A 12,804-nucleotide genomic window follows, 5' to 3' on the forward strand; every position below is an offset into this window, starting at 1 on the left:
TACATTTTATGGAGAAATAATTGACATACATCACTGTGTAAGTTTAAGGCAGACAGCACGATGGTTTGATCTACATGTATTGTGAAATGATTACCATGATAGGTTTAGCTAACATCTATCTTCTCATATAAATACAATAAAAAGAAAAGAAAGAAAAAAATAGGAAAATATTTTTCTCCTTGTGATGAGAACACTTAGGATTTACTCTTACCAACTTTTCTATATATCACACAGCAATGTTAACTATAGTCTTCATGTTGTACGTACATCCCTAGTATTTATTTATCTTATAACTAGAAGTTTGTAACTTTTGACCACCTTCCTCCAATTCGCCATCCCCCTACTCTCTGCCTCTGGTAACTACAAGTCAGATCTCTTTTTCTATGAGTTTGGGGGTTTTGTTTGTTTGTTTTTTGACTTTTTTTTTATTCCACATATAAGTGAGATCGTACAGTATTTGTCTTTCTCTCTCTGACTTATTTCACTTAACATAAGGCCCTCAAGGTCCATCCACATTGTCACAAATGGTAGGATTTCTTCCTTTTCATGGCTGAATAATATTCCATTGTATATATACACCACAACTTCTTTATCCATTCACCCATCAATGGACACTAGGTTTTTTCCATGTCTTGGCTATTGTAAATAATGCACAGCAGCATAGATAAATCTCAAAAACATTATTCTGAGTGAAAGAAGCAAGACACAAAAATGAACATCTGATTTCTTTTTGAAACTTGGTATATGCTTTGAATGTCTTTTAATCTACAGGTTACTTCTCCATCCCTCTGTTGAAGAATCTATGCCATCTTTTTATCTATGTCATTTGAACTGTAGTTTCCCATAATTTGGATTGCCTACCCATAGTGCAGTTCAACAAGACCCATATATTTCTGCAAATTGGAAGCTGGATCCAGGGGCTTGATCAGATTCAGGTTTGATGTATTTTGAATCAAAGGATGGCATGTTCTTTCATCAACAAACACGTAATATCTGGTTATTGTTCTTTTATGACATTAGCAAAATGGTAATATTCTAATTCTCTCATTTTACTGGCCTGAATAATTTTATAAAGAGAAGAGTCTCTTCATTTGCTATTCAGTTTTTCCAGTGGTACAGTTCTCAAAGGAAAGCAAGGATAAATGTTTGATTTTTTCCTTTTATTTAATCTGTTTTCAAGATGATTCAATTGCTTATCATCCAATTTTTAAAATATCTCTAGAAATGCATGGACTTAAAATATTTGATGGTTTCAACCCATTACAATTCTTATCCTTGTTGAAATTCAAATTGTCTTATCTTTGGAAGTAGAATACAGGAATGGAATGGAATGGAATTGAATAGAATAAAGTGGGAGCCTCTTTAAATTGGCTTCTGAGTCCTTTTGACATAACCCTAGTGGTCTTTAATAGTTTCCTTGATATCTGATATGTTGAAACATATGAAGAATATGTTATTTCTTTTAATAGGAAATGGCATTTCAAGACCACATTCTGAATACAGTTTTTCAGGATATCACTGGTTAGTCATTGCTTCAAGGCCTTTTAAGTGGATATAATATATCTAATATATATATTAGATAGATGATAGGTAGATAAATAGATAGATACACAGATACATAGATGATAGATAAGTAAGTAGATTGATACAAAGAAAGAATATGTTGCATGTTTATGATATTTATTCTGATATTTCCAATTAAATTCAGAAATACAGGATTTGCATTTAACCTCTTCTGGATTACATCTCTATCTCCTTTCTTCCACATTGAGAATCCTTATTCTCAACAATACAAGGGAAAATACAATTAGAACATCCCACAGTTATTCATTTGCTTTATCTCATATGACACATAACAGTCACAAAAAGGCAATGCTAATACTATCACCACCAATTATTATTACTAAAAAACAGTTTAAATTTTTTGCATATAGAATCCTATTTTCCCTACAATTTTTTATGCATATACATGCAACCTTTTCATATACCATCTGGGTTCATATCTGTCCTGAAGCTGATATATGGGTCTCAGTGTAAGAATGACTGCCATTCATTTAGCTCTCTTACAATCTCTCTTCATCAAGAAACAGATGTGATTAAGATACATTTTCCTGGTGCAGTCCCACTTGGATCTCTTTATTTATTATCATGCACCATTTATTGAATAAACCATCTTTTTCCCAGTGTCTCAGTGCTACCTCTATCATATATCAACTTTCCATATATGTGAGCATCTGTTTCTCAGCTCTGTTAGTCTAGTCTTATGCCAAACCCTACATGATCTTAATTACTATAGCTTTATAATAAGTATCATATCTAATAGGGCAAGTGTCTCTGGCTACAAGAAACAAATGCAAATTGTTTCCAAATAAGTAAACTTGACAAGCAAGCCCCAAAGAAATACCATAGTTAAAGTTCCATGTTCCATATACTCACCAAAATACCTCTACACACATACAAAGCATACAACTATGAATAAGATTCAAAAAAACAGCAAAACACAGAATCAGACTTATAAAGACTGATGATATTATGATTATCAGATACCAAACATACAATAAAAATAAATATGTATAAATTAATATAGAGAGAGATATAGAACTGAAAAAGGGGTTCTGGATGAATCTGTAGAAATAAAAATTATAATAGTTGAAAGTAGAATCTGGATGAATGGATTTACCATTATATTAAACACAGTTAAAGAAACAGTTATTTGGAAGGTAAAGTTGAAGAAGTTACACATAACATGAGACAGAGACAAAGCAAAGAGAAATATGAAAAAGAGATTAAGAAATATGGAAGAAAGACTTAGCAGGTCCAACATACATATAATCTGAGTTCTAAGAAGAAATGACAATTGGGGACATTCAGTGTTAAACGACATGAGTGAGTGTTTTCCAGAAGACCATCAATCTTCAGATTAAGGAAGTTCCCCAAGTGCCAAACAACAGAAGTAAAAAGAAATACATAACAGAGTGAAAAATTCAGAATAATAAAAACAAAGAGAAAGTAACAGATGCAGCCAAACAGGGAAAAGTTGGGGTGGAGTGGGTGGAGACACATCTGCAATGACTAACTGATAGGTGACTTCTCAGAAATGAGAGTGGAACTCAAAAGAATTGAAAACGAATTTTCAAAGTACTGTAAGAAAATAACTCTCAACCTAGAATTGAATATTTATTAATACAATCTATCAAAAATCAAGGCAAAAAAAGACATTTTCAGACACAAACCTGAGGACTTACTACCAACACATCTTCACATAAGGAACTTCTAATGAAGATACTTCATGTCAAAAGGAAGATTTGCAATACATGAAAATGGAAAGGATAAATATTGACTGTGTATAATGGTAAAATTAATGTCTAATGTATGAGGCTAAATATCAAGAGAGAATAACATAACTTAGGGAGGGTGATGACTGGCATGACAGTATTCTAGTATTCTTATATGATTCAGAAGAAGATTATAATTATTAATATTGAACTCTGTTAATTATGTATGTTAAAATTTCCATGACTATCACTAAAGGAGTAGAGATAGCTATAAATGTTAGCTATTTTTATTATTATTATTGTTATTATGATTATAATTATTATATTCCAGTAGTATTATAGAAAAAAAGAGAAAGAGAGAGGGAGAAAGAGAGAGAAAGAATTCTGTAGTCAAATCAGTTTTGTTTAACCAAGTTAAATATATTTCCTGCTTGATTTCTGTTTTTTCTCAAGTAATGTGCTTTATAAATCCCTAGAGATTTAGAAGGTTTGCAGCGTTTCTTTTTATTATTTGACATCACTTTATCTCGTGGAATATCTATTAACATCTTGAGAAACTTGACATTCTGGGGAACACGTTTTAAGTTGAATCTGAATCCCCTTGGGCTTGGATTTGCCTGTTTAAGAGGGTAATATAGCCGTATAGGCTTGAAGAGAATAACAGACTAGAATAACAAGGTCAGTTTCAGAAAGACCTTAGGTTTGGGAAAATAAGACATAAGGAAGAATTGAAAATACGATTATCCAGTGATACCAGGAAGGGTGGGACATATTGCAGTCTGTTAAATGGAAGGAAAAAAAATAAAAGCTCTGCCTAGCAAACGGGTTGCAAAGCTTCTGCTACAAGACTGTTGGAACATCTGGGAACACTGCCAAGCAATTCTAGGGAACAGACTTGGCACTGATTGTGGCCTTGTGTTCTGTATGAAAGAAAAAAGATTAATTTATTTTATGTCATAATACATTACCTAGAAGCCAAATTGCCAGTTAAAATTCTATTTGCAAGCAGGTGTAGGATTTCGATATAGCTTTCACCTAACATCATGGAATGCTGCTTCTCCATGATCAAACATGATGCAAGCTGTCTTTTCAACTACATTTTCAGTGTTTCAAAATGTTTAGAAAAATGGCAGGTTAGTAATGTCTGTAACTATAATTGAATCTTATGTATCTGCTCTAAATGCAGCTGTTTGGTTTATACAGTGTGGAGGAAATAAATCACCACATATAGAAAGGAGTGTTTGCTCTTATCCATCCAATTAATGTTTTCCTCTAGAAGTTAACATTTTAAACGTGTCCAAGCAAAGAGATGTGTAAAAGGTATTTGATGGTTAGTTTTTCTAATTCCATGCTATTAGGAATATAGGATGTTACCTTTTTTTAAGTCCAGAATACTTTAATTGCAACTGATGTAATGCAACCCCACTGATGCTTTTTTGTAACTCTGTGTATATACTTGTTTTCTCTGAAGACTCAAAGATACCTGCAGGCATTAATCTTCACAGTTCTCATGGTGGAAGACTACAAGGGCAAGCCAGACCTGAGCTGACCTGAAAAGATTTTGATAGGCGGAAAGATGGGAGGACTTTCATCCACTTCTCCACCACTGGAATGCCCTCAGAACTTCTCTCTTTTGCTCTCCAAATCCTAGTAAGTTCAAAGCCGGCCTCCTCCATGAAGCTTCCCTTGATACCTCCGGTCCACCTTAATCTTTTTTCCTTTTTCTGAAGGAAAAGCCCATATCTCTAGTTCTCCTCAAGGTAGCACTCAGATCTTACTGCCTTGCATTGTCCCCTAATTATCAATCTGACCTTCTCTCTAAGCAATGCATTTCTTTTATTTATTATTTTGTTGAAGTATAGTTGATTTACAGTGTTGTATTAATTTCTGCTGTATAGTGAAGTGATTCAGTTATATGTATATACATTCTTTTTCATAATTCTTTTCCATTATAGTTTATCACAGGATATTGAATAGTTTCTTGTGCTATACAGTAGGATCTTGTTGTTTATCCATCCTATATATACTAGTTTGCATATGTTAATCCCAAACTCCCACTCCATCCCTCCCCCACCTGCCCCTCCCCCTTGGCAACCACAAGTCTGCTCTCTATATCTGTAAGTCTGTTTCTGTTTTGTAGATAAGTTCATCTGCATCATATTTTAGATTCCACATATAAGTGACATCATATGGTATTTGTCTTTCTCTTTCTGACTTACTTTACTTTGTATGATAATCTCTAGTTCCATTCATGTTGCTGCAAATGGCATTATTTCATTCTTTTCTGTGGCTGAGTAGTATTCCATTGTATATATGTACCACATATTCTTTATCCATCCATCTGTCAATGGACATTTAGGCTGTTTCCATGCCTTGGCTATTGTGTATAGTGCTGCTATAACATAGGGGTACATGTCTCTTTTTGAATTATAGTTTTATGTGGATATATGCTCAGGAGTGGGATTTTGCTGGATCATATGGCAACTCTATTTTTAGGTTTTTTGAGGAAACTCCATACTGTTTTCCATAAGGGCTGCATCAAATTACATTCCCACCAAGAGTGCAGGAGAGTTCCCTTTTCTTCACATCCTCTCCGGTATTTGTTATTTGTAGGTTTTTTAATGATGGCCATTCTGACCCATGTGAGGTGGTACTTCACTGTAGTTTTGATTTGCATTTCTCTAAGAATTCGCAATGTTAAGCATCTTTTTATGTGCCTGTTGGCCATTTGTATGTCTTCTTTGGAGAAATGTCTATTTAGGTCTTCTACCCATTTTTTGATTGGGTTGTTTGGTTTGTGTTGTTGTTGAGTTGTGTGAGCTGTTTGTATATTTTGGAAATTAAGCCCTTGTCAGTTGCATCATTTGCAAATATTTTCTCCCAGTCCATAGATTGTCTTTTCATTTTGTTTATGGTTTCCTTTGCTGTAAAGAAGCTTGTAAGTTTGATTAGGTCTATTTTTGCTTTTATTTCTATTGCCTTGGGAGACTGACCTAAGAAAACATTGGTACGATTTATGTCAGAGAATGTTTTGCCTATTAAACAAAGAGCTTCTTGAAGTCACTTCCAGGTCCTGTGTTTCCGATTCTTGCTCAGTTCAGTGATGGGTTTACAGAGGGTAGCCCATAAATACTTATTAATAAAGTGACTGATGAAAGAACCAGAGAGTTTAATTGTTTAGGAACCAATTATTCAGGCTGCTCCCTAATGGTAGGAAGGTTTGGGGTTATCGGTGGTTTGGGGATTACTTATATGTTATCATTTTTTCATCCATTTTCAAAGAGTTTAAGGAAACACTCAGAGCTCCTGAGAGCACTTATTTCTCATCTGTGCAAATGATTGGATTAGACCATAGGCAAAATAAAGGCCTTTCCCAGGTATCCCAAGCTCTTTTTGTGACAAGGATCCTCTGGGAGGGGATGGTGGAGGAGGGAGGGCAGGGCAGGAAGTGGGGCTGGAGATCCACCTCTATTTTTGTCTCCCTCTGCCCCTTAGCCACCACACCTTGCTACATTGTTTGTTCTTCCATTCCCCCTCACAGGCCCCTGCACCTTTATGTCTTAAAGGACTGCTTCAGAGATGAGGATTTGGAAACATGTGTTTAGCACTTGTAAGCTCCTCCAAGGCTTTGCAGAGTCAACAGGAGGCATTTTGATTATAGCTATTGGTTCTCAGCACACAGCACGTTGGCAGAAAATAGAGGTTAGACCCTGTCTCTTCTTGCTGCTCGAGAGGAGTCTACACAGCCAGGGCCTGGCTAAGATTGCAGGCCTGAACCAGGGAACACAGTCCTGAACCCTGGGGCTTTGGGACAGTGTGACACCTGGGTGAGAGGCCTCCTCTACACTGAACAATGAACACGGGAGGCTCCAGAACGTGATGCTGACTGAGGCAGAGGCCCACAGAGCCTCTGCCTCTGATTTATTTCTGAGGCAGCGTTTCCACAGGACTCGGGAATGATTTAGTCTCTGATCCTTAGGTGGTTTCCTTTTACATCATTTCTGCCTCTTTCGATTGTTGGCACATTTGGGGAGTTCTAGGGTCCTCAACCTTACAGGTGTGTAATTTTAATAAAACACAATTCATTAAAATCTGAGCTTACAAAATTGGTAAATTATGGGGATGGATTATTTTTTCTACCACCAAAGGGTCTTGTGATCAGAGTCCCTTTTATTAATCCATAATTCTCTTATTATATATAACACTACATTTGTGGGTTTCTTTTTCCTGATTTCAGAAGTAATCTGCGTTTCTAGCTAAAGTACACCTTGGTGATTAAAACCATGTTCTTTCATTTCAACAAGACCTAGATTTGAGACTAGGCTCTGCCACTTACTTCCTATGTGTTTGGATAAGTTTCTTATTGGCACACAAATACAACATTAAAATTTTTGCACGTATTAAATGAGATAGCATACCTCAGGCGCTCAGGGCATAATAAGTGTTCGATATATTAGTGAGCAATTCTTAGTCTTTTTGTTATTAGAATATTTATACATAAAGGTTGGTTTACCCACATCTTATTTAAATGCAGCTTTTTTGAGACTTCCCTGGTGGTCCAGTGGGTAAGAATCCGTGCTCCCAATGCAGGGGGCCGGGGTTCAATCCCTGATCGGGGAACTAGATCCTGCACGCATGCCACAACTAAGAGTTCACATGCTGCAACTAAGAAGTCCGCAGGCTGCAACTAAAAAAAAAAGGTCCCCATGCTGCAACGAAAGATCCCACATGCTGCAGTGAAGATCCCGCATGCCACAACTAAGACCCAGCACAGCCTAAATAAATAAATTTTAAAAAAATAAATAAATGCAGCTTTTTCTGTTTCATTTAACTGTGAGATCTACCTTTATTGCTGTGACATATCTCCTTAACCATTCTGCTCATTGCCCCTCCTGACCAGTGGTTTTGGTCCTCTGGCTCTGGGAGTCCCCCAAGTGCCAGAGTCCTCCTTCGACCCACCCATCACAGAATGGAGTAGAACATGGCTTCTCCCAAATCATACTGGCTAGAGACTGAGAGTGTGAAGTTAGATGGGACTTCTCTCTAAAATAATGCTTCTCACTGTGAGGCCCATGGACCTCTCTATCAGAATCACCTAGGAATGTTTATTAATTGCAATCCCTAGGGTCTTGTGCCAGGGCTTTCGGCTTTCGAAGTAGAATCTTTTGTGGGCTTCTGGGGTAGAACTCTGCATTTGTATTAATAATAAGCACCCAGGCTATTCTGATGCTAAATAAATAAAATTCTAGAACTGCTCCAGTGCAGTTTTCAAGCTTGCCCAATTCTAGTGGGGGGTACTTAATAGAAGTAGAGCTTCCTGAGCCCCACCCCAGCGTTTCCAATAGAGGAGCCTGAGGATGTATATATATGTTTTATATTTATTTATTTATTTAGCTGCATCAGGTCTTAGTTGTGGCACTAGGGATCTTCGTTGTGGCATGCAGGATCTTTTGTTGTGGCGCACAGGCTTCTCTCTAGTTGTGGCATGCGGGCTCTAGGGCACACGGGCTCTAGGGCGCATGGGCTTAGTTGCCCATGGCACATGGGATCTTAGTTTCCAGACCAGGGAGCGAACCTGTGACCTCTGCATTGGAAGGTGGATTCTTAACCACTGGACCACCAGGCAAGTCCCAGGATGTGTATTTTTAATAAGTAGCCCCAGATGACTGTCCGGCTGGCAAGTATAGGAATGCTGCTGTAGAATGACTGGCCAGTGACGTGATTGCTGCTGGTGGTGGTGGCGACAGTAATGGGGTTGGGTGGTGATTAGGGAGGTTTGAATGATCCAGAGAGTGACTTGGGTCAAGGGCCCATCTTTAGCTCTCTAACATCCCCTTCAGGTATGAGAGTCTGTGTCCAACCATTCCCATGGTGTTTGAGAAAGCAAAGCCAAGCCAGTCTGGAGAGAGTGAATAGTGCAAAAGTGAACAGTGAAGCTCTTGGGCAGACACCAGCAATGCCAGGTGAACTGCCATGGGACCCTCGGTAAAGGAAAGAGCAGCTGCTTATCGGAACAGCCGTTCCTGGTGTTCTCTTGTAGCCTGGCTGAAGTTCCTACCAATATCTTTCCCACAAATTGCCTCCGTGCTTTAAGGCTGTCTGGGTAGGTTGGTAACCCAAGTGGCCTTAGTCAAAACAATGCCCTGCCACCAGCTGCCGGCCATTTAGTGACCCGTGACTAAGCTGCACCTCCCTACGCTCCTCTGGGCCTCTGGGCCAGACTCTGCGGTCAGATTCATTCTCTCAGAGCCTATTCTGCCTTCTTAAGGGGCTCATGCTGGGTCAGAGCTTCTCCTCAGCAACCCCAGTCTAGTGATGACAGACTGACATGCTTTGTGCACAAGTCTTATCTGTGGCAAGTAAAACAGTAATGCTTCAATCTCATATTTTATTGACAGACGTGGCTACTGGGTTGAAAAATCTAGTTGTTGTAAAGATGTTCTCTTGGGCTACTCATCCCCTCTCCATGGTGGTCTCCTTCCTCCCAGCAAAGCTGGACAATACTTTTCTCAGTCTGCTGCCTACCCAGTGATGGGAAGGCAACCTACAATCAGATCAGGGTCTGCCCTCTCTCCGTCTTCATGGCCACATGGGTTCTGTACTTTTGTCCCCAACAGCTTTGGGTGTGGGCCCAGCCCTTCGTGACAATACTGCTTTTTCCTTTCTCTTCTTGGAGTATCAGCTGTGACCTCAGAGGGTGGTAGGGCTTTGCAATGAGGACGACTCTGATACCACTGTCATCTAGCTTGTTTCATGACATTCCAGCCAGCAAACATTTAATGATGAGGGATTCTTCCTGGCGAGATATTATAGTAGGCTCAGAGGGGCATCCAAGATAAATAGGATAAAGTACAAGCCAGAAAGAAATTCAGATGAAGAGAGCAGTGACATTCCAGTGGATGATACATGCAAGGGTCAACCATGCTATGAAAATATTAGAGTCAGGATATTAAGGAGAGAAATAATGTGGAAATTTTTTCATTGTGATGTATGTATTTATATCTTTATCTACAGAAATCTGAAATGTCAGGAAAAAGCAATGATAATGTGCGTTGTATTAAGTGCTGTGTTGTCAGCTCATCTAAGCCAATTTAGTCATTCACAACTGTTGGGTTCTTTTGGCAAATAATGGTGGCCTCCAATGCTAAAGGTAGAGGAAGTGTCTAGGTCTCATTCCCAAGAAACTTGCTACCAAGTGGTCCATTACAAAGAAAACAAATCCTGCAACGCACACACAAACATTTATCAGCACACAGACACAAGGAGTCATACAATGTGCTCTTATTGGCTCCCTGCCTTGGTTCCTCTGCTAGGCCCCCTGTAGGACAATTTCACTAGTGGCAGATACAGAAATATTATCTTGGGGGGATCAGCTAGCCATCGAGTCAGAATCCGACAGTAAATCCTCTGGTTAGAGATGGGACACAGGACCAAATGGGACTTCTAGGCTGGGGCATCACACTGAGGGGTATTAGGATGCTGAGTGGGACAGATTCATGCACAGGTGGAGATGTCTGTACCTTGCTAGTCACAATTGGACACTACTCAAATTGTCTTTGAAAATTATTTCTAACTCCGCTAAATGCTACTGAATAACCCTTTCACTACTGATGGAGATAGCGATAATGGAAGCACTCAAAGTACTCTGGAGTGTGGACTCCTCAGTGTGACTTTTAAAATCTAACTAAGCACATCTGGACAGCTAATTCCAGGTTAGGATGTTAATCACCTACCCCTAGCATGTAGAGTAAAACCAACACACACACACACACACACACACACACACACACACACATTTATATCACAGTACTAAGCTAAAGTACTTTCAAGTAAATTTTAGACATCATCCAAGTGGACAATGTAACAAATCTTCAATTGAGTTATCATAATAATCTCAACAAGAAGATTAAATGAGAATGACTAAGTTCACACTTAGTGAAAAATAAATACAGCTAATTACTAGTTAATTTGAACAAGCTTATCTTAACAGACAGAAGAACAAATAATATACACTTTATTTCTGATATTCAGCTCTAATTCCATTAAGGAAAATCACATCTGACCAAGGGAAATTACCCTGCCCTGCTTCTGTCTGGATCCTCATCCTTCGTCATCCAGGTTTGCTTATTTATTCATTGTTTTCCATCTGACAGCATTTACTGAGTCTCTGCACTATGACTGGACTGGGGTTACAAAGATGAATACAAATAGTCCCTGTCCTCCAGGAGCCCACAATCCAGTGGAGAAAGCTGACTATTAAACAGGAGCCACAAGTAGTAATTCTAAGTCACAGATTCAAGACAGCACGAATTATAACAGCCTTTTCTACGACGACATTAAATTTCTATCTTGGTCTCTCATTATGCTTATAGTGAGAAGTTTACTTCTAGCCAGTTCAGAATGATAGACAATTCGAGGTTTTCCCCTTGCCCTTCGTCCTCGGGACTACATTCAGACTCCATTGGCTCCACATCAGTGGGAGGAACACCATTGTCTAACATGTGTGGGCATCTGCTCTGGGGTCTGGGCTCACATCTGACTTTCAGTGACCAATTCATGCAGGACACACTGTACCCTCTCACTCCCCACTGAAAGTTCCCTTCAGAGCCACCGACTTACTCCCAGCTCCTTCGGTTTGCTTCTTGGATGTGGGAAGTGAAACTCTTAGAAGCTCTCCTCCCCTATATTTAAAATGCGTAACCAACAAGGACCTGCTGTATAGCACAGGGAACTCTGCTCAATGTTAGGTGGCAGCCTGGATGGGAGGGGAGTCTGGGGGAGAATGGATACATGTGTATGTATGGCCGAGTCGCTTTGCTGTGCATCTGAAACTATCACAACATTGTTAGTTGGCTATACTCCAATATAAAACAAAAAGTTAAAGAAGAAAAAAGAAAAAACAGCTCTCCTCCCTTCCTGGGCCACCCTTACCCACCCTCAGAGTCACTCGCCAGTGGCTTACTCACTCTTGCTTCTGCTTCCTTTTTCTCTGGCGCCAGTCCATAAAATCTTCCAAATCAGAATGAACTTTGTGCTGTAAAACATTCCTGACCTAGGCTTTTGATCTTTTAAAATATTCTCCTTTAAACAATGAACGGCCAACTTGAGTCTACTTGCGGAAACTCAAAAAGCTAATATTAACTGATTTCTTGCTCTTTGAATTTTTCACTTAGTGGCCTTACTCTGAAGGGTATTGAGTAGAGACTGCCCATCTGATCTAAATGGAAGAAAGGACAGGGGTATCAGCAGAAATAGAGGCGCAGATGTAGAGACCAAACGTATGGACACCAAGGGGGGAAAGTGGCGGGGGTGGTGGGATGAATTGGGAGGTTGGGATTGACATATATACACTAATACGTATAAAATAGATAACTAATAGGAACCTGCTGTATAAAAAATAAATAAAATTCTAAAGTTCAAAAAAAAAAAGAAAATACTAGAGAAAGAAGTATAGGGTTTTTTTTCCTAAATGCTTTCTCTCTATATTGGCAATTTCGGTAGAGTGGGCTCAGTAAAGGTTTTGACCGAG

General features: G+C 38.9%; 1 protein-coding gene across 5 annotated transcripts in view; it reads left to right on the plus strand.

Annotated features, from left to right (window-relative positions):
* TSEN15 (tRNA splicing endonuclease subunit 15) overlaps positions 1–12,804 on the plus strand; it is a 132,669-nt gene that overhangs the window by 116,990 nt on the left and 2,875 nt on the right. For 3 of the 5 annotated variants that reach the window (XM_067728894.1, XM_067728896.1, XM_067728897.1), the window contains one exon: positions 4,747–12,782. The gene's annotated coding sequence lies outside the window, so the exon portion shown is untranslated. Of the gene's footprint in view, positions 1–771; positions 1,146–4,746; positions 12,783–12,804 lie in introns of those variants that run through there. The other 2 variants (XM_067728895.1, XM_067728898.1) reach the window with 2 other exon arrangements.

Source organism: Pseudorca crassidens, chromosome 2 (assembly GCF_039906515.1).
Source record: "Pseudorca crassidens isolate mPseCra1 chromosome 2, mPseCra1.hap1, whole genome shotgun sequence".
NCBI classification, from domain to species: Eukaryota; Metazoa; Chordata; class Mammalia; order Artiodactyla; family Delphinidae; genus Pseudorca; species Pseudorca crassidens.